We start from the raw sequence: 26,594 nt of genomic DNA, 5'->3' as shown, positions 1-26,594 counted from the left end.
AATGCATCAGTGAGGAAGACAATACAATATAACCAATGGACAGTTCTTGAGACCTAAAGATGGAAAAAGTTGTTACATGGAATGACAAAAAATAACTTCATTTCTTGTGCAAACTGTCCAATTGGTTGTGGCTTCTTGGGTTGTAAAGGGTTACTTCAATACATCTAGGTTCAGCAAAGCATAATAGCATGATGAATTAGACATATTTGTTTAGCGTCATGTTTCTGCTAATCCCAATTACAGCTAGCGTGCCTTTTTTCCCTTTTCTTTTTTTTTAAACATATTTATTGAAGTATAATTGCTTTACAATGGCGTGTTAGTTTCTGCTTTATAACAAAGTGAATCAGCTATACATATATCCTCATATCTCCTCCTTCTTGTGTCTCCTTTCCACCCTCCCTATCCCACCCCTCTAGGTGGTCACAAAGCACTGAGCTGATCTCCCTGTGCTATGTGGCTGCTTCCCACTAGCTATCTATTTTACATGTGGTAGTGTATATATGTCCATGCCACTCTCAGTTCATTCCAGCTTACCCTTCCCCCTCCCTGTGTCCTCAAGTCCATTCTCTACATCTAGGTCTTAATTCCTGTCCTGCCCCTAGGTTCTTCAGAACCATTTGTTTTAGATTCCATATATATGTGTTAGCATACAGTATTTGTTTTTTTCTTTCTGACTTACTTTACTCTGTATGACAGACTCTAGGTCCATGCACCTCACTACAAATAATTCAATTTCATTTCTTTTTATAGCTCAGTAATATTCCATTGTATATATGTGTCATATCTTCTTTATCCACTCATCTGTCAATGGACACATAGGTTGCTTCCATGTCCTGGCTATTATAAATAGAGCTGCAATGAACATTGTGGTACATGTCTCTTTTTCAATTATGGTTTTCTCAGGGTATATGCCCAGGAGTGGGATTGCTGGGTCGTATGGTAGTTCTATTTTTAGTTTTTTAAGGAACCTCCATACTGTTCTCCATAGTGGCTGTATCAATTTACATTCCCACCAACAGTGCAAAAGGGTTCCCTTTTCTCCATACACTCTCCAGCATTTACTGTTTGTAGATTTTTTGATGATGGCCATTCTGACTGGTGTAAGATGATACCTCATTGTAGTTTTGATTTGCATTTCTCTAATGATTAGTGATGTTGAGCATCTTTTCTTGTGTTTGTTGGCAATCTGTATATCTTCTTTGGAGAAATGTGTATTTAGGTCTTCTGCCCATTTTTGGATTGGGTTGTTTGTTTTCTTGATATTGAGCTGCTTGTATATTTTGGAGATTAATCCTTTGTCAGTTGCTTCATTTGAAAATATTTTCTCCCATTCTCAGGGTTGTCTTTTCATCTTGTTTATGTTTTCCCTTGCTGTGCAAAAACTTTTAAGTTTCATTCGGTCCCATTTGTTTATTTTTGTTTTTCTTTCCATTTCTCTAGGAGGTGGGTCAAAAAGTATCTTGCTGTGATTTATGTCATAGTGTGTTCTTCCTATGTTTTCCTCTAAGAGTTTGATAGTGTCTGGCCTTACATTTAGGTCATTAATCCATTTTGAGTTTTTTTTGTGTGTATGGTGTTAGGGAGTGTTCTAATTTCATTCTTTTACATGTAGCTGTCCAGTTTTCCCAGCACCACTTATTGAAGAGGCTGTCTTTTCTCCACTGTATATTCTTGCCTCCTGTATCAAAAATAATGTGGCCATATGTGTGTGGGTTTATCTCTGGGCTTTCTATCCTGTTCTATTGATCTATATTTCTGTTTCTATGCCAGTACCATACTGTCTCTATTACTGTAGCTTTGTATTATAGTCTGAAGTCAGGGAGCCTGATTCCTCCAGCTCTGTTTTTCTTTCTCAAGATTGCTTTGGCTATTCAAGGTCTTTTGTGTTTCCATACAAATTGTGAAGTTTTTTGTTCTAGTTCTGTGAAAAATGCCATTGGTAGTTTGATAGGGATTGCACTGAATCTGTAGATTGCTTTGGGTAGTAGCTTTTTATTGTTTTCCATTTACATGGCATATCTTTTTCCATCCCCTCACTTTCAGTCTGTATGTGTCCCTAGGTCTGAAGTGGGTCTCTTGTAGACAGCATGTATATCGGTCTTTTTTTTTTTTTTTTTTTTTTTTTTTGCGGTACGTGGGCCTCTCACTGTTGTGGCCTCTCCCGTTGCGGGCTCCGGATGCGCAGGCTCAGTGGCCATGGCTCATGGGCCCAGCCGCTCCGCGGCATGTGGGATCTTCCCAGACCGGGGCACGAACCCGCGTCCCCTGCATCGGCAGGCGGATTCTCAACCACTGTGCCACCAGGGAAGCCCTATATCGGTCTTTTTTTAATATCCATTCAGCCAGTCTATGTCTTTTGGTTGGAGCATTTAATCCATTTACATTTAAGGTGATTATCGATATGTATGTTCCTATTACCATTTTCTTAATTGTTTTGTGGTTGTTATTGTAGGTCTTTCCCTTCTCTTTTGTTTCCTGCCTAGAGAATTTCCTTTAGCATTTGTTGTAAAGCTGGTTTGGCGGTGCTGAATTTTCTTAGCTTTTGCTTGTCTGTAAAGGTTTTAATTTCTCCATCGAATCTGAATGAGATCCTTGGTGGGTAGCGTAATCTTGGTGGTAGACTTTTCCCTTTCATCACTTTAAATATGTCCTGCCACTCCCTTCTTGCTTGCAGAATTTCTACTGAAAGATCAGCTGTTAACCATATGGGGATTCCTTTGTATGTTATTTGTTGCTTTTCCCTTGCTGCTTTTAAGATTTTTTCTTTGTATTTAATTTTTGATAGTTTGATTAATATGTGTCTTGGCATGTTTCTCCTTGGATTTATCCTGTGTGAGACTCTCTGTGCTTTCCGGGCTTGATTTACTATTTCCTTTCCCATATTAAGGATGTTTTCAACTATAATCTATTCAAATATCTTCTCAGTCCCTTTCTTTTTCTCTTCGTCTTCTGGGATCCCTATAATTCGAATGTTGTTGTGTTTAATGTGTCCCAGAGGTCTCTGAGAGTGTCCTCAATTCTTTTCATTTTTTTTTCTTTATTCTGCTATGCAGTAGTTATTTCCACTATTTTATCTTCCAGGTCACTTTTCTCTTCTTCTGCCTCAGTCATTCTGTTATTGTTTCCTTCTAGAGAATTTTTATTTTCATTTATTTTGTTGTTCATCATTTTTTGTTTGCTCTTTAGTTCTTCTAGGTCCTTGTTAAACGTTTCTTGTATTTTCTCCATTCTATTCCTAACATTTTGCATTAACTTTACTACCACTACTCTGAATTCTTTTTCAGGTAGACTGATTATTTCCTCTTCATTTGTTTGGTTTGGTGGGTTTTTACCTTGCTCCTTCTTGTGCTGTGCATTTCTCTGTCTTCTCAGTTTGCTTAACTTACTGTGTTTGGGTCTCCTTTTTGCAGGCTGCAAGTTTGTAGTGTGCATTGTTTTTGGTGTCTGCCCCCAGTAGCTAAGGTTGGTTCAGTGCATTGTGTAGGCTTCCTAGTGGAGGGGACTGGTGCCTGTATTCTGGTGGATGAGGCTAGATCTTTTTTTTTTTTTTTTTTTTTTTTTTTTTTTTTTTTTTTTTTTGTGATATGCGGGCCTCTCACTGTTGTGGCCTCTCCTGTTGCGAAGCACAGGCTCCGGATGCACAGGCTCAGCAGCCATGGCTCACGGGCCCACCCGCTCCGCGGCATGTGGGATCCTCCCGGACTGGGGCACGAACCCGTGTCCCCTGCATCGGCAGGCGGACTCTCAACCACTGCGCCACCAGGGAAGCCCGAGGCTAGATCTTGTCTTTCTGTTGGGTAGGACCACGTCTGGTGGTGTGTTTTGGGGTGTCTGTGATATTATTATGATTTTAGGCAGCCTCTCTGCTAATTGGTGGGTCTGTGTTCTTGTCTTGCTAGTTGTTTGGCCTCGGGTGTCCAGCACTGTAGATTGCTGGTCCTTTAGTGGAGCTGGGTCTTAGCACTGAGATGAAGACCTCTGGGAGATCTTTCACTTTTGATATTACATGGAGCTGGGAAGTGTCTGGTGGACCAATGTCCTGAACTCGGCTCTCCCACCTCAGAGGCACAGGCCTGACACCCGGCCTGAGCACCAAGACCCTGTCAACTACACAGCTCAGAAGAACAGGAAGAAAAAAAGAAAGAAAAATAAATAAATAAAATAAATTTATTAAAATTAAAAAAAAATAATTATTAAAAAACATTAAGAAGTAATAAAAAAAGAAAAAAAAAGAAAGAAGAGAGCAACCAAACCAAGCAACAAATCCACCAATGATAACAAGCACTAAAATTTATACTATAAAAATCCAAAACAGACAGACAGGACCTAAGAACAGATGGTAAGAAGAAAGCTATACAGGCAAAATCACACAAAGAAGCATAGCATATACATACACACTCACAAAAAGGGAAAATGGAAAAATATATATATTTAGAAAAAGAAAAAGATATATTTAGAAAAATTAAATATATATATAGATATATATTTTTAAATATATCTGTATATATAGATATATATAAAAATAAAAGAAGCAAGTAATGAAATCAATAAACAAATCTACCAGTGATAATAAACTATAAATACTAAACTAAGATAAACGTAAAACCAGAAATATATTAGGTGCAGAAAGCAAACCTCAACTCTACAGTTGCCCCCAAAGTCCACTACCTCAATTTTAGGATGGTTCATTGTCTCTTCAGGTATTCCAGAGATGCATCGTACATCACCTTGATTGTGGAGATTAATCCGCTGCTCCTGAGGCTGCTGGGAGAAATTTCCCTTTCTCTTCTTTGTTTGCACAGCTCCCGGGGTTCAGCTTTGGATTTGGCCCCGCTTCTGCGTGTAGGTCACCTGAGGACGTCTGTTCTTTGCTCAGACAGGACTGGGTTAAAGTAGCAGTTGATTAGGGGGCTCTGGCTCACTCAGGCTGGGGAGAGGGAGGGGTACAGAATGCAGGGCGAGCCTGTGGCAGCAGAGGCCAGAATGCCGTTGCAACAGCATGAGGTGCGCTGTGTGTTCTCCTGTGGAAGTTGTCCCTGGATCACAGGACCCTGGCAGTGGCAGGCTGCATAGGCTCCTGGGAGGGGAGGTGTGGATAGTTACCTGTGCTTGCACACAAGCTTCTTATTGGCGGCAGCAGTGGCCTTAGCATCTCATGCCTGTCTCTGGGGTCTGCGCTGATAGCCGTGGCTCGTGCCCTTCTCTGGAGCTCGTTTAGGCAGTGCTCTGAATCCCCTTTCATTCTGCACCCCAAAACTATGGTCTCTTGCCTCTTAGGCAGGTCCAGACTTTTTTCTGAACTCCCTCCCGGCTAGCTGTGGAGCACTAGCCCCCTTCAGGCTGTGTTCATGCAGCCAACCCCAGTCCTCTCCCTGGAATCTGACCTCTGAAGCTGGAACTTCAGTTCCCTAACCCCCCTCCTTTTTCTTTATAGAGAGGTTTAAAAAGGTCTCAGAGTGGCAGAGTCAGGACTAGAATCCAGGTCACCTGACTTTTATTTCCTTACGTTTTCTCAAAATGATACTGCCTTGAGTAGAAAAGTTCTATAAGATTATATTTAAGAAATTAAAATCAGCAAATAAAATACCATTTACAGAATGAGTAAAATGATTTTTTTAAAAAATATTAGAATTAGAGGATTTTATAGGGATATCACCTTTCTCCAGGAATTTATCATTTGATACAGAGCTATATAGGAATACTGAGAATTATAAAAGATAATAGATTAGTGGATCATTATCTGTCTTACAAAAATTAGTATAGAGTGTATTTAAAGAGTGAACTTGCTCATTACAATAAAAGCATAATCTATTTTATAAAAATGTAGCATATTTTATTTTTATTGTAATGAGAAATTATCCCCCGTCTCATCTTCCCACTGACTTTCTCCCTGAGGTAACTGACAACTGATATTAACAGCCTAGTTCTTTTGCCCTTGTTCATAAAACTATATATATATATATATATATATATATATATATATATGTGTGTGTATGTATATATATGTATAAGCAACTTTCTAATTTCACTTAATATATCTTATTGATATCTACAGATCAATAGGTACAGTTCTATTATTTTTTCTAATGTTTTAATGTGCATATACACACTCATTTATGCAATTTTATATGAATGACATTACACTGTTCTCTGATAGGTTTGGGGGAATGTAATCATTTTCCTATTTTACTTGCCTCTCCCAGGTTGCTTACTCCAACCATGGTACAGCTATCACTTTAGGCTGTTTGTAGAAAGGTGATTTGCAAACATTGAAACAGATGGCTAGTATTTGTTCCCTGATTGCTTTACCTATCACTAAAAAACTGCACCTTTGTGGAAATGAACTCTTGAGTTAACATCTTAGTGGGTGCATATGTATTAACATGTAACACAAAAGTAAGAGTTAACATCTTAATGAGTACATATATATGCAATGGCTTTGTTCTTGTTAGATTTCCATCTTGCTTTTCCTATTCAATAACAACTGTGGAAATTGTTCCATCTCAAATGGTATAGCTCTAATTCATTATCTTAACAGTTATATAACATTATAAATATGACTGCTTCATAATTTATTTAATTAATAACATAAATAAATATAAGCATTCCCTTTTCTTCTTATTCTTTGTCTCTATAAACAATACTGTAGCAAACATATATGTACATAGATTCTTTCATATCGGTGTTTTTATCATGATAGGACAACTTCTCAGTAGTGGGGCTGTGACCTTGAAAGATATGTATTTTTTTTTTTTTTTTTTTTTTTTGCAGTACGCGGGCCTCACACTGCTGTGGCCTCTCCCGTTGCGGAGCACAGACTCCAGACGCGCAGGCTCAGTGGCCATGGCTCACAGGCCCAGCCACTCTGCGGCATGTGGGATCCTCCCGGACCGGGGCACAAACCCGTGTCCCCTGCATCGGCAGGCGGGCTCTCAACCACTGTGCCACCAGGGAAGCCTGATATATATATTTTAAAATTTAATAGTTTTATTAAATATCATTTCCAATGGTTCTGATAATTCAAATTCAAAGCCTGCATTTTATGAAAGCAATCTTTCCCTCCATATCCCTCCCATCATAAAAGGACTTTTTTTCTTTTCTTTTTTTTTTTGGCAAATAAAAACTAATTCATGAAAGGTAATATCACATTGTTGTATGTATTTCACTATTAGTAATTTTAGCATCTTCTCAAGTGTGTTGGTCATTTGAATTTTCTCTTCTAAATTGCCTTTTCATACTCTTTATCCATTTTTTCCCATGGGGATGCTTGTTTTCTCTTGACAAATTCCTTAGAGCATCAGTATTAGCATTACCTATGTGTTGGTTGGAAATGCCCGATCTCCAGTCTACTGTATTAGAATCTGCATTTTAATAAGATCCCCAAGTAATGCTCCTTAAATTTTGAGAAGCATTGGTGTAGATATTGCACCTTTTTTTGTCATCTACTTTCTTATTTCCAAATTTAGTTTTTATGTATTCATTTGTTTAATGCATTTTTGCCTTAGAAAAGTTATTAATTTTTCATAAATTGAAATGCTTATTTTGTTTTCCTTTCATGGATTTTAGGTTTCTTATCTTGGTGAAGGACTTCTCTGTCCCTAGATTATATGTTTAACCTCATACATATCTTAAGAATTTTTTCATTTATTTCCTGTTGACTTTAATAACTGTTTTTGTTTTCATATATTGGGGAATAGGGTTTTAATTTATATTCTTACAGATTACTAGCCAGTCGTGCTTATACCACATATTAAATAAACCATTCTTTTACCACTCAATTGAAATACTATTGTGTATTATATTAAATCCTTGTATGTCCTAGGATCTGTTTCTGAATTCTTTGCTCTTTTCCACTGATGCATTTCTCTATTCCTATATCAATACCATATTTATTTGATTAAAATAGATTTATAGAATATTCTCATCTAGTAAGGCAAGTGACTACTCACTAATCTTTTTATTTTTTTTGGTTATTGTTGTCATTTACTCCTCCAAATGAACCTTAAATTATTTTTGTTTCTAAAAATAAGAAAACTTACTATTATATAACTCTGGGATTGTAATTGGAATTGCATTAAACATATGTATTCATTTTAGTATCATTTTCATTTTTATGGTATAAAGTCTTTACATACGTGATATATCTTCTATTATCCCAACTAAGTCTTGAGATAGAACATTAGTTTCTAATTAATTTAATTTGTACCCAAACACTATGGCTCTATCAATTATTAGCTAGTGGCCATAGTATAAAACAATAATGAACAAATGCATAGGGCAAGAGAGGCAATAGGGTATATTGAAAAGAACATAGGCTTTGGAATTTGAATCAATTTTGAATCTCTTGAGCTTATGCTAATTATTTAACATATCAGAGCTTCAGATTCCTCATCTAAACAAGTGGATAATAATTGTTATCATTGTGAAGATTAGTTTGTCATACCCGGAAAAGGACCAAATACATAATAAGCACATAACAAATATTAGTTACAAAATTCCCTTTGTGGTGTAATCTTGCAGTTTGGCCATCTTCTGTTGATTTGAGTAATGCTCTATTCATGAATTTTTGATACCTTGAAGCATTTCTGCTGAGTCTAGGACCCTATTAAAAAAAATACAATGTGTGTAAAAGTACTTTTATAATTAAGGATTTCTAAATACATTTTCATTACCCATGGGGATGAATTACGTTAATCAAGTAGAACTTTTTGTACAAAATATACTGATGATCACGGCATTAATTTGCTATTTCTCTTTGCTGCTTTCAGATAAAGGGTGTTCTTTTACCTGAAATATACAAACACTGAAAAGGGCCTATTGAAGAGTGTAGATTAGAGAGAGCTGATCTTTTCATTGTTATTTTCTGTATCCCATTTATTTATTCAATAAATATTTACTGAATACCTACTATGTACCAGGCATGTGATAGGCATTGGGGATAAAAGGGTAAAAATGAATGATAATCATGAATGAGTGCTCCTTGCTCTCATGGAGATTATAGTATAACATGGAAGACAGATGAAAAGATACTTAACTATAAATTGTTATACTAAAATCATATGTTATAATAAATGATATAAATTAAGAAAACCTATAGAAGCATTTAAGCAGGAGGGAAGGAATGTTAAAATTGAAACCTTAAGAATAGATAGGTATTAATCAAGTAAATAAGGAATGAGACATTTTAGGGAGAGAAAACATTGTGTATGAAGGCCTTAGGCTATGAGAAGCATGACAAATATCAAAAACTGAGAGCAGGCCAGTGAAGCTGGAGAATAGAGCAAGGAGAAGAGGAATGCAAAATTAAGTTTGGAGAGAGAGGAATAGGTTAGGGTTTATGATCTTATCCCAAGAACAATGGTAAGTTACTGCTGGACTTTCAGCAAGAGAGTAATGTAATCAAATCTGTTTGTCTTTAAAAAATTACTCTGAAGAGTGGAAAATGTAGAAGGGTAGAAGTAGATATAGAAAGACCAAAATAAGTTGATCATCTAGTAGTATTGCGAGTGCTGAAAGTTCAAGAAAAATATATGAGGTAAATGTTCAAATGAAAGAAATTCTATTAATTAACCTGATTTTTCTGTGAATTAGGAAGGCATCGCTGTTATTTGATTAGCAATGGAACACACTGGTAGTGTTTTCAGGATACCAGTGTTTTATGGGATCACACTTTCAGAACTTCTAGCACAGAGGCTGCAAGTAAATATAAGTATGTAATTTTTGGCTTTTCTGAATGTGCTCCATGTGTTCTTAAATGATCATTCATAAATGAAACCTGTTTTATTTTCATGATTTACAGATTAATGTTCAGAGTAATAGCTTATATATTGAAATACCCTGAGATGATTGGAAAGACTTCATTATCAGACAGACCTGTGTTTGAATCTTGGCACTTTTACTTCATAGCTGAGTTACACAATCTCACTGAGCCTTGGTTTCCTTAGCTGTAAAAATGAAGAATTGCCTTTTTCGGTGCTGATTTTACAGGACCTTATTGAGATTTAATTTAATTACTGTTTGTATGGTGCTGAGAACACTACAATTACTCAGTGAATAATAATTGCTAGTGATAGAAAAAATTATAATAGAGATAGTTGTTACTTTTATTATTTTATTAATTGTCACACTGGTTAAAAGGATGTTCTTCTTGTCATGCATCACAAGAAAGGGCACTAGAGAGAAAGGATCCTTGATGGTACTAAAGTGAACACAGAGTACCTCAAGAAGCTTTCATCAGAACTGAGCCATTAGAACATCAGACAAGGAAAAACTACTCCCAACCTATGACACACAGAGAAATTCTTCACTCACAAAGTAGAAAAGTTAGCATTATAAGAATAGAGATGTGAAGAGAAATGTTCAAAGAGAAAAGCAATGGCTGAACTGCTCAAAATCAGTCCATTTACAGAAAAAAAAAGAATAAAAGGGGTTATTTCTTGTTATTCATGTACATTTGCAGAGTGATTTTAGCCATTTTGATTTATTTCATAAGCATTTATAATATTGCATGCAATATCATTTTCATTGGTTACTTTCCCATAGAAAACCTATCAGATATAGGATTATTATTTATTCCCTTTATTTAGATGAGTAAAGTGAGTAACAAAGTTAAGGAATGTTCTTAAAATGATGCAATTTTTGGATGACAGCTCTTTGTCCAGTAAAACTGAATCTCAGTCTAAATTTTAATTCTCAGCTCACTAAATGTTGTCAAAACATAAACCACATAAAACATAGAGGGTGACCCTAATAAAACCTTGAATGCAGTATCCAGTGGTTCCTCAAGTATTGCTAATTGTCATCACTTAAAACCAAGTATAGTAAAGCTGAATTCTAACACAACTTATTAAAATAGCCCAAAAAAGAGAAAGGAAAAGAAAATGGTTTGAAAATTAAAATATATAGGATACATTAATGCATGCATTCCTTGTTCATTGAATAGTTGTTACATTCCTGTCCTATATTGAGTGTTTAGTATTCAAAGGGAAGGGCAGTAGGGAATTAATGTTTTTTGAGGGATTGAGATTTTACATTCACCTCACACCCGTCCCCAAACATATTTACCATTGCCAAGTTTTATCTGTTCAATGTCTAAAATATATCGAAATCCATTTGGTCTTTCTCCAAATCCACCAGTAACTCCTAAGCCCAAGGCATCATTCTCTTTCTCCTTTTATTTAAATTGCTACAGCAGCCTCCCAAGTGGCTTCCCTCTTTTCACCATTGCTCTACTTCAATCTATTCTCTACACAGAAATCACATTGACCTTTCTTAAAACACAAGACTTTCTTTTTTTTTTTTTTATTGTTATCAAGACTTTACTTTTTAGAGCAGTTTTAGATATACAGCAAAATTTAGGAGAAAGTACGGAGATTTCTCTTATATCCCTGGCTTCCACACATACACAGCCTGCCCCATTATCAACATCACTCACCAGAATGCTGCATTTGTTAGAACTGATAAACTTACGCTGACAACATCCTCATCACCAAGAGTTCATAGTTTGCATTACAGTTCACTCTTGGTGTTGTACTTTCTAAGGAATTGGACAAATGTGTAATGACATGTGTCCATAATTATGGTATCATACAGAGTATTTTCACTGCCCTAAAAATCACCTGTGTGTTACCTATTCATTATTCTCCTCACCCTCAGCCCTTGGCATTCACTGAACTTTTTACTGTCTCTCTAGTTTTGGCTTTTCCAGAATGTCATATAGTTGGAATCACACAGTATGTAGATTTTTCAAATTAGCTTCTTTCAGCTAGCAATATACATTTACGTTTCCTTCATGTCTTTTCATGGCTTGATAGCTCATTTCTTTTAGACACTGGGTAATATTTCATTGTTTGGATGTGTCAGAGTTTGTTTATCCATTGACCCTACTGAAGAATATCTTGGTGGCTTCCAAGTTTTGACAATTATGAATAAAGCTGCTATAAACCTCCATGTGCAAGTTGTTGTGTGAACCTAAGTTTTCAACTCCTTTGGGTAAATACCAAGGAGCATGATTGCTGGACTGTATGGTAAGTGTATGATTAGTTTTGTAAGAAACGACCAGCCTGTCCTCCAAAGTAGCTGTACCATTTTGCATTCCCACCAGCAATGACTGAGAGTTTTTGTTGCTCCACATCCTCATCAACATTTGATGTTGTCAGTGTTCCAGATTTTGGCCATTCTAATAGGTATGTAGTGGTATTGCACTGTTGTTTTAATTTTCATTTTCTTGAAGGCATATACTGTGGAGCATCTTTTCATATGCTTATTTGCCATCTGTATACCATCTTTGATGAGGTATCTGTTACCTTAGGTCTTTGGCCCATTTTTAAATTGGGTTGTTTGTTTTTTTTATTATTGAGTTATTTTTTTTCTTTTTCTTTTTTTTTTTTTTTTTTTTTGGTATGCAGGCCTCTCACTCTTGTGGCCTCTCCCGTTGCAGAGCGCAGGCTCCAGATGTGCAGGCTCAGCAGCCATGGCTCACGGGCCCAGCCGCTCCGTGGCATGTGGGATCTTCCTGGACCGGGACACGAACCCGTGTCCCCTGCATCGGCAGGCAGACTCTCAACCACTGCGCCACCAGGGAAGCCCTATTATTGAGTTTTAAGGAGCTTTTAAAAAAATATTTTGGCTAATAGTCCTAATCAGATGTGTCTTTTGCAAATACAGTTGACCCTTGAGCAACACAGAGGTTAGGGACACCAAACCTCCATGCAGTTGAAAATCCACATATAATTTAGAGTTAATTCAACCAATTGTAAATCCTGCAGTACTGTGTATTTACTGTCACAAAATATCTGCCTGTATGTGGGCCCATGCATTTCAAACCTGCGCTGTTCAAGGTTAAGCTGTATTTGTTCCCAGTCTGTGGCTTGTCTTCTCATTTTCTTGACATTGTCATTTGCAGAGCAGAAGTTTTAAATTTTAACGAAGTCCAGTTTATCAGTTATTTCTTTCATGAAGAGTGTCTTTCGTGTTGTATCTACAAAGTCATCAACAAACCCAAGGTCATCTAGGTTTTCTCCTATGTTATCTTCTAGGAGTTTTATAGTTTTGTGTTTTACATTTATGTCTGTGATCCACTTTGAGCTAATTTTTGTGAAAGGTGTAAGGTCTTTGTCTAGATTCATTTTTTGCTTATGGACATCCAGTTGTTTCATCACCATTTGTTGAAAAGACTATCTTTGCTCCATTGTAGTTTATTTGCACCTTTGTCAAAGATGAGTTGAAAATTTTTATCGCTTAACCCAACCCGAAAGGCCCTGCATGATCTGGTCTCTCCAGCTCATGCTTTCTCCTAGATTGCTCCTTTCCATCGTTTAGATCTCATTCAGTTATCACCTCCTCTGAATGACCTTCTTTGAGCATTCATTCTAAGATAAATTTCCCATCTCTGCTATTTAGTTACTATCTTATATTACAGTTTTGATTTCTCCATAACACTTGTCATATACTATATTTTCTTGTATATTTGTTTACTTATTTATTACCTATAGTCTACTCCCTCCCAGTCATCTATTCACTAGAACATACGTTTTGCAAATGTAAGGATATCACTTATTCCTGTTCTCTGCCATATTTACAGCTCCCAGAACAATGACTCGATGTAGTAGGTGTTCAGTAAATATTTTAGAAATATCTTTCTCAATATGAATAATATTGAGTCAAGTTTTGGTCCAGAAAATGACAAGCTTTACTTATCTAAATTTTTTTTTAATTGGGCAAGTCTTTCTCTAATATGTTCTGTTAGTTTATGTGTTATTGCTAATGCATAATTGCTTCAGATGTTGGCCATATTCAAGGGCCTTTATACGTGATATCATTTATTTTTAACAAACCTATATATACCTGATCTCATTTATTTTTCCCAATATTTCACACACACACACACACACACACACACATATGCACACACACATGCCCATATGCACACGAATCCCTTACAATGCGTGTTCCCCAAATCAGATCCCTCTAGTTAGCTGAAAGAGAATTAAGCATGCTGGAAACACTGAATCATTTCATCCTCTCCTTCATCTTGCCTCTGATAAAATATAAGTTGTCACTGTTGCTTGCTCCAATCCCATGCCAAAGGAAGCAGTTTTTCCTCACCAAGAGATTAACAGGTGCACAGTCCATGCTGTGGTGTGCCATTTTGGTCTAGGTGCTTGGACAGGCAACATAATTAACTTGTAGTATTATCTAAGGAATTGGATCTTCTCAGTGAAGCCAATCAAATCTTTCACACGATACTCACAGATCAGAGGCTATGGGGACATTTCAGCAAATGATTCTTTAAATAAAGTTTGGCAGACAGAAAGCTTAGTTCTCTGCATCACCTCTTTATATCTGGTCTATTATTATGTTATTCTCTTTCATATTTCATTTGGCTTTCCCTATGGGTATGTGCTTTATGCCCACTTTCTTACAACTTACTATTCTTTCTATAAAGCTTTTATGTTCATGAAACTTTCCTGAGTCTTTAATTTTAATAATACTTAAGGTTAGCAACATTGAGATTAACTCTTCTGTACTGTCACCCTGGCCATGGTTTAATAAGTGTAATAGATGAACTGATTTTGTTGTTTTGCCTGTCCTAAGCATTTTGTTTCTCTTAGACTTGGTGATGAGACCTCTATGGAGAATTTCTCCCCAGGCTTACTCATTCTCTCTCATCATATTTAGTCATCTATAAGGCATTATATCTAAGATGTACAGACATTTTCTTTTCTCACTATTGATATTAAGTTCCCATAGGATAATTATTTAATATTAAAGATGACAAATATGTATAAAATTTTCTCTTTTTATTGTGCTCCCTGACTTTGGTCTTTAATGTGGTTACTTACCCTTTTGATTCTTATTGGTATCATGGTTTCTTGAAATATATACACACCCAAGGTGTAAATTAATCACTTCTCCCAAGTTGCTGAGGGATAGGGGCCATTTTTAGTCATGTTTGGTTTCTCAATAGCTAACTCAGTGTGTGCCACAAAGTAAGTGATTTATGAATGTTGCTGAAGGGAGCTGAGCTGAAATGAACTGACAGCTTCCAAGTTAAATGGTTATATATCCTCATTGTCTTCATTTAACCTAACAGTTGTTTCTCATCACTAAATGTAGGTATGTAGTACTAGCTGTCATTTCAAGATGCTTTGTACAGTAATTTCCTAGGGATGGTGCTTTTGGTGAGGTGGTGAGTATATCTGAGGAAGTGTATATCTGGGGAAAAATATTTTATAAATTGCAAAGAGTCCAGGGGTCATCTTTTTTAACCTAGTATTCACTTCCCATCTCGCCCATGTTTCCTCTGCTTCAGGCACCTTCTGATGAATAGAATTCTTTTATTTTCTCACTCCAATTTCTCCTAGCAATATCAAATTTGTTTTTGAAAGAAAAATGAAGAAACAATGCCCAGCTAAATCCAGTTTCTGAATCTTCACTAACTATCTCTTGAGCAACAGTTATGGTGCTTAAAATAGATGTTGTTGAGAATTATTAAGAATGTACAATACATGATTTCTGCCCTTAAACAGTTAAAACAGAAATGACCGAGGTGTATATTTAATCAATTATAATGGCCAATTGGATAAGTATATCTTGGATGTATATATTGCTTCATATGTTCCAAAGTGTTTTCATAATAATTGTCTCATTTGAACTCATAAAAAATCTGGGAGAAAAATTGGGAAGATATTATTATATATTCCAGTCTTTAGATGAATAAATTGAAACACGGATAGGATTAATGGCATACTCAGAGTCACATGGCAACTTTCTATCAGGAATAGTACCCTGGAACTCATATACCTGAATTATGAATCAGTCTACTTCTATTATACCACACTAAATTTAGTAATTTGTCAAAATGTTTCCCATTTTATGTCAGAAAGTATATATATTCTTTAAAAATTTGACTAGTTTCTTTACATGGATATAATTTGACAGCGCTATAGTACCAATTGTTCAATTGAGAAATTAGTATCTTCGGTTGTAATAGCACATAATGTATTTGAGAGACAATGGAAAAGGAATTTTGTGGTGAATATCAATACATCTAACAATCTCTTGTAATACAACAGTATGAATTACTTAAAACCTGATAATATCTATTTTTTATGTATTTAATAACCAGTCAACAAAACTTTATAGTTTAATGTAACAAGACGGTAGAAGAGCATTCATTATATCTAAAAAAATAAAATGCTATTTAGAAGACAAATCTAAATTTGAAGATAGGGAATAATCTTAATATATGTGTATTAACATAAATCAGGATTCTAGACTGGTATCTCTGAACTTTCAGAGACTTCTTTAAACATTGACCTTTATTTTTTCTTAACATGAAGACTGAAAGATCACAAGTAAGGCTGATGAAAAAGAGAATGAATAATCTGAACATAGTAGTAAATGAAGTAGAAGTCATTGGATTCAAACTTCAGAAAAATCAAATAACCTCACAAATATTTGTGTGTAATTATGTGCCTGTGTTCAGTGTTTGTGTGTATGTAAATTTTAATTTCACTAATACTTGAAGTATAACACTTTGACCCAGAAAGAAAAATACACATGATTATTGTCTCATCCTTATGAGAGTAAAACAATTGAATTCATATATTTTTCAGATGCAGATGGTAGGATTTATAGCATCATCTGTGGCTATAGAAAGCAAATTTTTATTTGATGTAAAAATGTATTCACTACACCTGAATTGGGGATCCTCTAGGACAGTCTCATGGTTATTATCATTTCTAACAGTGATTCCTAAGGAAAATGACGCTTGATGTAATTAACTCTTTCAAGAGTTCTCATTATTTACTTCTACAAAAGTATCATTATATCCCATAAAAACTAAACAAGAATTTGTTGTACTAATATCATATTCTTATGGATTGAGGAAATGTCCCGTAATACTTTGCTCAAAATCAATGTAATAAGTTTACTTTAGGAGCTTTTTAGGCCCTTAATATACCTAGACTTTGATTCTAAACAAAGGAAATGATGGAATAATTTTGCTGAATTTACATATTCTTATTTGTAAGAAAAAACCCAGTTGATACTTTTTATATCACTGATTGGGGAAAATAATAACATGTATAGTAAATCAATATGTTTCTTTAAGCTTTGATTTATAGGGTTTTTAATGGGAGAAAATTTATTTTGACCTGTAATATTATTTGTTTGTGCTTAAAATGAAAGCAGCTCCTTGAGAACTTGGGCCTGCACTTTGTATTTGTTTTGAATATTTCAGTGCTTCATAAATACTGCTGGATCACAGCAGAAATTCTTTTAAAAAACTTATTGAATAGAACTGAATATACACAAATATATAAAAACCAGCTGAATTAAAATGGGAATTGATTATGTTCTCTGGGTTTATCTAAGTTTAGTGAAACATCTGCTGTATATTTTCAGGTTGACTTATTTATAATACGTATCATCTTTGGTGTAAGACTTAAAAGTCTCTTTTCTCAATTCATTAACTTTAATCTGAAAAGGTGCATTTTTAACCACATGACTCATACCACTTTGTAAACACTGATGGCCACATGCACTCTCAGCAAAAGAGACTGCAATAATAAAGGTAGTAGCTAACCTTTATGAAGTACTCACTATATGCCAAGTATCGTAAAACCCTAAAAATTTTCTGAATAGTTTGGAATTCCAATCTACATAACAACCCTATGAGATAGGTATTGTTATTATCATCTCTAGTATGCAAACAAGGAGAGTGAGGCCTAGTGAGAATAAGTAATTTTTCCAAAATCACTCAGCTAATAAGTAGAGAAGCAAGAATGAAAACCCAATCATTTTCATCTAAGAGGCAGTCTTTTAGCCACCACACTTAATGCTCTTACTTAGGCCCCTAGGCTACTCCAATCAAAATATACAATAATTATAAAGGGGAAAATAGAATAAAATAATGGAAGGAGTGGGTTTCAACCTGTTTCGGTAGTTAAAAGGCTTACGTATAGAGCAGGATTTGATGCTATATGGATGTCCCAGATATCACTTTCATGATGGAATTCTCCCAAATATCACTTTCATGATGGAATTCTCCTGTACGAAAATCTTAAAATTTCCTGTAGAATTAAGTCCCAAATCTCAGCCTGTCTTTCAAAGTTTACTGTTTTCTTAGTCCATTCAGCGTTGCTATAACAAAATACCACAGACTGAATAGCTTATAAACAACAGAAATTTATTTCCCATAGTTCTGGGGGCTGGAAGTCCAAGACGAAGTTTATAGTATGGTCTCATTCATTCTCTGGTGAGGGCCCTCTTCCTGGTTCACAGCAAGTGTCTTCTGTCTCTGTCCTCACTAAGTGTAAGAGAATGGAACCTCTTTGGAACCTCTTTAGTAAGACACTAATCCCATTGATGAGGGTTCAATCCTTATGACTTAAACACCTCCCCCAAGTCCAATCTACTAATACTATCACATCAGGCATTAAGATTTCAACATACGAATTTGCAGCCAACAGGGCGGACACAGTTTCAGACCATAGAAACTATATTCTAGGTCATTTACTCTATCTATTGGTCTAATGTGAAAGAATTCTTGGTTCTAGTCAACATACTAGTATTTTCCTCACAGATTTTAAACTCTATACCTTTTCTCATGCCATTCTTGCCCTACTTAAGATGTTGTCCCCAAGAAAAATCCCAACAGTCTATCAACACTCTTCACCATCTCTTCAAGGGGCAATGATCTCTCTCCTTTGAAATAATCTACCAGTGCTTTTGGAAGAATGTATTGATATTTACCTATTGTTTTATACTTTTATGTAAACATTCTTCTCTAAAGGTAAGTTTTATCTCCTTAATAATGTTAACTTAGAGATAGGGATAAGATTTTGCTTTTTGTATATTTCTTATATTCTTCTTGTGTATTTCTGTAGCATCACTGTGTAGTGTTACACATTCAGCAGGTGTTCAATAAATAAATATTGCATTAGACTGAATTACGAGGTTGTATTAAGAGGCTCTATTTTCACCCTCAAATAAATATACCACCCACTCAAACCAGTGAAGTATGAATACTTGGTAGATTTAATAATGATAGGTAATAATGTTTTTATAATTGTTAACTGGTAATTGATGCTTAATAATTGTATTTTCAAACTTAATTGAACTGATGGCAATAGTGACAATTTTATTAAGTTCACTGTGTTTCTCTTGCATTGATAGTTCTGAGAAGACAAATATTATTCAATGACTTGGCCTCTCTGTGGTTTTAAAAATTATGTTTACCTTATAGAAAGTTATTCTGTTTCAGTCTTAGAATTAAACAAAAAACTCACAACAAAAAATGCATTTGAAATATTTGGGAAAAATAAGGGCCCCATGTCAAAAGACCAATTATTAATTTGACTTCTGTCACCAATCCCTATTCTGACACTACCTTAATTTCTCTTATTTAGTAACTCTTTACCTATTTTGTCTTTGGAATAAGCTAATTTGAAACTCTGCTACCTGCTTCATGAAGATATTTGCATAAAAGTAGAAAAAATAGACTGGAAGAAGGAGGGGAATGAGGTTAAAGAGTCCATTTTTATTATACTTTTGGATCCAGTTGTCTTTTTTTCAGTATTATAAGGTTTATTTGTATGTTAAAAGAACTAAAAATTCAACTAGGAATTGTTAAAACAAAAATTTTTTCTGCCTCTTCTTTTATTTATTATATTCAGCATCTCTCAGGAGACATGGCCTGTGAGATACATATCTTTTTTCTGTATTCATTTGTCTACCCTGGGGTAACCAAAAAAGAAAAAAAAAAAACAGATGGAAATTATCATAAATCCTCTCTGTCAGCCAATCATATTCTATTCAACAACTACTCTTGTACAATAAGAGGGAAACCAGAGAGAAATCAGAGTTGACAAAAAATACAGAAGGCATAGGAGCTATTCTCAATTAGCAGGTGAGGTTAATATATTATGTGCATTGTGCTACTTTTACTTTTAGGTCTGTCAAAGGGGTCTTGTATAAATTGGGATATATAAAAGTTAGAATTAGTAGTTTCATGTTACAGATGGAATAGACTGGAATAGCTATGGACTATACCAAAAGTCACATAACTAGTTAATGATAAAGTCAAGACAGTACTAAATATTTAAATTCCCAACCTAGTGTCCTCATTTGACCATGGCACCATCACATGGGCTGAAGTATCTGACAGACAAATTCATTGACGGCTTTTTCTTTTTTTTTTTATGTGAAAATAGTTCAATCCTAAATCCACAAAACAACACATGCAGTTGTTATATTGGAATCTTCCTCTTTAATCAGGAATACTTTGTGCTTTCCTCAGTGGACATAAATAAATTTCATGTAACCCATGTCCTGTTGTGATGTGCTGGGAATCCAGTCTCTACACCATTTCCTCATCTTCCTGGATATACAAACAGACTGTTTCCCAGCTCTCTTGAATGTTGTTAGTGGTATGTGACTAGGTCTGGCCAATGGAATGTGGACAGTGATAGAAGTCAGTTGCAGACTGTACCGCAAAAAATGCATATGATCTTTCATGATCTCTCTCTTTCTCTCTCTCTCCCTCTCCCCAACACACATACACACATACCCTCTCACTTCATAAACTGGCTGAATGTACATTATCTGGTTCATAGTATTCTGAGGAGCCCAACTGGGATGGCAAAACCACTAAATAGAAGGAACCTGAATCCCTGAGTCACTGCCTGGGGGATAGCTGTACAAAAGAAATGTTCATCCAGGATCATTGGCTTTTGCATGAGTAACTGAAATTTTGGCACAGTTTTTTCTTTCTTTCTGTCTTTTTCTTTTTCTTTTTTAACAGTGAGCACTAATTACCTAATAATGCAAGCTTTTTTCCCTCAGTCCCTATGATTGAGGAGGTATGCATTAGAAACATAGAATTAGATGGTCACTGCTTACTGGGAAACAATCTTTGTCTACAAGAGAAATGTCACCCTTTTCCAATGCCAATTGCCATCAGACAGTGAATATGGCAGGGTGAATATTGAATTATGCACATTGCCCTTTTCTTTATGCCTTCTAATCATACCTAAGTGTTTCCTCAAGAAAACACGTTTTCACTCTAGTTAGAATTATGATTTCCTGAATCTGTGAGTACTACTCTTATATTTACTCTTGTTTTGACACCATAGTCTATAACAGTGAATTCTAATTGGAGAATTTTAATAACCAGGGAATAGGCCAGAGAAGTGCCCCAGGAGTAATAGTGTGATTGTAATGTTATTATAAATACCTACTGCATTTGCACATGCTGTAACCTCTATCCAAAGGGCCCCAATCCTTAATTCTGCCTGGCAGCTCTCCACATATCCCTCAGCAGTTTGCTCAAACAGTAGCCATGCCTGGAAATACGTGCATTATCACTAAAAATTTCCATTTCAAGGTATGTAGCAGAAATGGAGCTTTTGGTTTCAGAAAATACTCTTTTTCTGATTTTATACATGAAATGACTCACATTTGAAAAGCAAAAAACACTTGCATGTGTGGAGAACTTACTGCCAAACCTCTGATTTCCTGGCAAACTTTCCCGGCCATGCCCACTACTAAATTTTTGCACATAAAGAGCTCAAGATGATTTGAACTTGATTTATTTAAGCTCCAAATGTTGAAGATTATATGAAAATATTTATCATGTACTCTCTCATTAATTCACTGATATTTTAAAATATGTTTTCAAACAAAATTGTCCCCAAACCATAAAGATATGAGTCCAAGTAATGTTGCAGTTTATTAGCCATCCTTTATTTTTTTTGCAGTTTAATATTTATTTTATATTGGAGTTTAGTTGATTTACAATGTTGTGTTAGTTTCAGGTTTACAGCAAAGTGATTCAGTTATACATATACATACATCCATTCATTTTCAGATTCCTTTCCCATATAGGTCGTTACAGAATATTGAGTAAAGTTCCCTGTGCTATACAGTAGGTCCTTGTTGGTTATCTATTTTATATATAGTAGTGTGTATATGTTAACACCAAACTCCTAATTTATCTCTCCCTTGCCCACCTTTCCCCTTTGGTAACTATAAGTTTCATTTTGAAGTCTGTGAGTTTGTTTCTGTTTTGTAAGTAAGTTCATTTGTATCATTTTTTTAGATTCCATATATAAGTGATATGATATGATGTTTGTCTTTCTCTGACTTACTTTACTTAATATGGTAATCTCTAGGTCCACCTATGTTGCTGCAAATGGCATTATTTCATTCCTTTCAATGGCTGAGTAATATTCCATTGTATATATGTACCACTTCTGCTTTATCCATTCCTCTGTCGATGGACATTTCGGTTGCTTCCCTGTCTTGGCTATTGTAAATAGTGCTGCAGTGAACAAATGGGGTGCGTGTATCTTTTCAAATTATGGTTTTGCCAGATATATGCCCAAAAGTGGAATTGCTGGATCATACGGTAGTTCTATTTTTGATTCTAAGGAACCTCCATACTGTTCTCCATAGTGGTTGTACCAATTTATATTCCCACCAACAGTGTATGAGGGTTCCCTTTTCTCTACACCCTCTCCAGCATTTATTGTTTGTAGACTTTTTGATGATGGACATTCTGACTGGTGTGAGGTGATACCTCATTGTAGTTTTGATTTGCAATTCTCTAATAATTAGTGACATTGAGCATCTTTTCATGTGCCTGCTGGCCATCTGTATGTCTTTTTTGGAGAAATGTCTATTTAGATCTTCTGCCCATTTTTTGATAGGGTTGTTTGTTTTTTTGATATTGAGCTGTATGAGCTGTTTGTATATTTTCAAGATTAATCTCTTGTCGGTTGCTTCATTTGCAAATATTTTATCCCATTTTGTGGGTTGTCTTTTCATTGTATCTATGGTTTCCTTTGCTGTGCAAAAGCTTTTAAGCTTAATTAGGTCCCATTTGTTAATTTTTGTTTTTATTTTCATTACTCTAGGAGGTGGATCCAAAAAGATATTGCTGCAATTTATGTCAAAGAGTGTTCTATGTTTTCCTCTACGAATTTTATAGTATCCAGTCTTACATTTAGGTCTTTAATCCATTTTGAGTTTATTTTTGTGTATGGTGTTAGAGAATGTTCTAATTTTGTTCTTTTACATGTAGCTGTCCAGTTTTCCCAGCACCACTTATTAGAGAGACTGTCTTTCCTCCATTTTATATTCTTGCCTCCTTTGTTGTAGATTAATTGACCATGGGTGCATGGGTTTATTTCTGGGCTTTCTATCCTGTTCCATTGATCTATATTTCTGTTTTTGCACCAGTACCATACTGTTTTGATTACTGTAGCTTTGTAGAATAGTCTGAAGTAAGGGAGTCTGATTCCTCTAGCTCCATTTTGTTTTTCTTTTCAAGATTGCTTTGGCTATTTGGGGTCTTTGTATTTCCATACAAATTTTAAGATTTTTTTGTCCTAAATATGTGAAAATTGCCATTGGTAATTTGCAATGCAGTGCAATTGCATTGCATTGAATCTGCAGTTTGCCTTGGGTAGTATAGTCATTTTGATGATATTGATTCTTCCAATCCAAGAATGTGGTTTATACCTTTCCATCTGTTTCTGTCATCTTTGATTTCTTTCATCAGTGTCTCTTTTAGTTTTTGGAGTACAGGTCTTTTGCCTCCTTAGGTAAGTTTATTCTTGGTAGTCTATTGTTTTTGATGTGATGGTAAATATGATTGTTTCCTTAATTTCTCTTTCTGAACTTTTGTTTTTAATGTATTGAAATGTAAGAGATTTCTATGTATTAATTATGTATCCTGCAACTTTACAGAACTCATTGATGAGCTCTAGTATTTTTCTGGTAGCATCTTTCGGATTTTCTATGTATAGTATCATGTCATCTGCAAACAGTGACAGTTTTACTTCTTCTTTGCCAATTTGGATTCCTCTTATTTCTTTTTCTTCTCTGATTGCTGTGACTAGGACTTCCAAAACTATGTTGAATAAAAGTTTCGAGAGTGGGCATCCTTGTCTTGTTCATGATCTTCGAGGAAATGTTTTCAACTTTTTACTGTTGAGTATGATGTTAGCTGTGGGTTTGTCATATATGGACTTTATTATGTTGAGGTATTTTCCCGCTATGCCCACTTTCTGGAGAGTTTTTATCATAAATGGGTGTTGAATTTTGTCAAAAGCTTTTTCTGCATCTACTGAGATATTAATATCATTTTTATTCTTCAATTTGTTAATGTGGTGTTATCACACTGATTGATTTATGTATATTTAACAATCCTTGAATGCCTGCGATAAATACCACTTGATCATGGTGTATGATCCTTTTAATGTATTTTTGGATTCAGTTTGCTAATATTTTGTTGAGGATATATGCATCTATGTTCATCAGTGTTATTGGCCTATAATTTTTTGTGTGTGTGGTATCTTTGTCTGGTTTTGGTATCGGGGTTATGGTGGCCTCATAAAATGAGCTTGGATGTGTTCCTTCCTCTGCAATTTTTTGGAATAGTTTCAGAAAGATAGGTGTTAACCTATCCTAAATGTTTGATATAATTCACCTGTGAAATCATCTCATCTTGGACTTTTGTTTAATGGAAGTTTTTTAATCACAGTTTCCATTTCAGTACTTGTGACTGGTTAATATTTTCTATTTCTTTCTGGTTCAATCTCAGAAGATTGTACCTTTCTAAGAATTTGTCAATTTCTTCTGGGTTGTCCATTTTATTGGCATATAGTTGCTTGTAGTAGTCTCTTGTGCTCCTTTGTAATTCTGTGGTGTCTGTTGTAACTTCTCCATTTTCATTTCTTTTTTTATTGATTTGAGTCATCTCCCGTTTTTTCTTGATGAATCTGGCTAAAGGTTTCTCAGTTTTGTTTATCTTGTCAAAGAACCAGCTTTTAGTTTCATTGATCTTTTCTATTTTTTTTTTTTATTTTGCCTCTGTTTCATTTATTTCTGCTCTGATATTTATGATTTCTTTCCTTCTACTAACTTTGGGATTTGTTTGATATTCTTTCTCTAGTTGCTTTAGGTGTAAGGTTAGGTTGTTTATTTGTGATTTTTCTTATTTGCTGAGGTAAGATTGTATTGCTATAAAATTCCCCCTTAGGACTGTTTTGCTGCATCCCATAGGTTTTGGATCATAGTGTTTTCATTTTCATTTGTCTCTAGGTATTTTTGATTTCCTCTTTGATTTCTTCAGTGATCCATTGGTTGTTTAGTAACATATTGTTTAGCCTCCATATGTTTCTGTTTTTTTGTTCTTTTCTATTAGTTGATTTCTCATCTCATAGCATAGTGGTCAGAAAAGATGTTTGATATGATTTCAATTTTCCTAAATTTACCAGTGCTTGCTTTGTGTCACAGCATGTGATCCATCCTGGAGAATGTTCCATGTGCACTTGAAAAGAATGTGTATTGTGCTGCTTTCAGATGTAATGTTCTATAAATGTCAATTAAGTCCATCTGCTCTAATGTGTCATTTAAGACTTCTATTTTCTTACTGATTTTCTGTGTGGATGATCTGTCCATTGATGTAATAGGGTGTTAAAGTCCCCCCATTATTGTGTTATTATTGATTTCTCCTTTTATGGCTATTAGCATTTGCTTTATATATTGAGGTGCTCCTATGTTGGGTGCATATATATTTACAATGGTTATATCTTCTTCTTGGATTGATCCCTTAATTATTATGTAGTGTCCTTCTTTGTCTCTTGTAGCAGTCTTTATTTTAAAATCTATTTTATCTGATATGTATATTGCTACTCCAGCTTTCTTTTGATTTCCATTTGCTTGGAATAATTTTTTCCATCCCCTCACTTGCCATCTGTACATGTCCCTAGATTTGAAATGGGTCTCTTGTAGACAGCATGTATATTGATCTTGTTTTTGTACCCATTTAGCCAGCCTGTCTTTTGGTTGGAGCATTTAATCTACTTACATTTAAAGTAATTATTGATATATATGTTCTTATTGCCACTTTGTTAATTATTTAGCATTTGTTTTTGTAGGTCTTTTTTCTTCCCTTTCTGTTTTGTTCTCTTCTCTTGCATTTCAATGACTATCTTTAGTGTTATGTTTGGATTGCTTTTTCTTTTTGTTTGCATATCTATTGTAGCTTTTTGGTTTATGGTTACCATGAGGTTTTAGTAAATTGCTGTTCTAATTTTAAATGCATTTCCAGTATGTTGCATTTGTACTCTCCTCATGATTGCTGGTTTTGGTATCATATTTGTGTGTGGATGATTTCCTACCTTTACTGTATGTTTGCCTTTACCAGTAAGCTTTCCCCTTTGTAATTTTCTTATTTCTCGTTGTGGCCTTTTCCACCTAGAGATGTTCCTTTAGCATTTGTTTTAAAGCTGCTTTGGTGGTGCTGAATTCTCTTAGCTTTTGCTTGTCTTTAAAGTTTTTGATTTCTCCATTGAATCTGAATAAGAGCCTTGCTGGGTAGAGTATTCTTGGTCATAGATTTTTCCCTTTGATCACTTTAAATATATCATGCCCCTCTTTTCTGGCCTGCAGAGTTTCTGTTGAAAAATCAGCTGATAACCTTATTGGGAGTCCCTAGTATGTTATTTGTTGTTTTTCCCTTGTTGCTTTTAATATTTTCCCTTTGTCTTTAATTTTTGTCAATTTGATTAATATGTTTT

This window comes from Kogia breviceps, chromosome X (genome assembly GCF_026419965.1).
Source record: "Kogia breviceps isolate mKogBre1 chromosome X, mKogBre1 haplotype 1, whole genome shotgun sequence".
Classification (NCBI taxonomy): Eukaryota; Metazoa; Chordata; class Mammalia; order Artiodactyla; family Physeteridae; genus Kogia; species Kogia breviceps.
The sequence above is the reverse complement of the archived record's forward strand: the minus strand, read 5'-3'. Positions refer to the sequence as shown.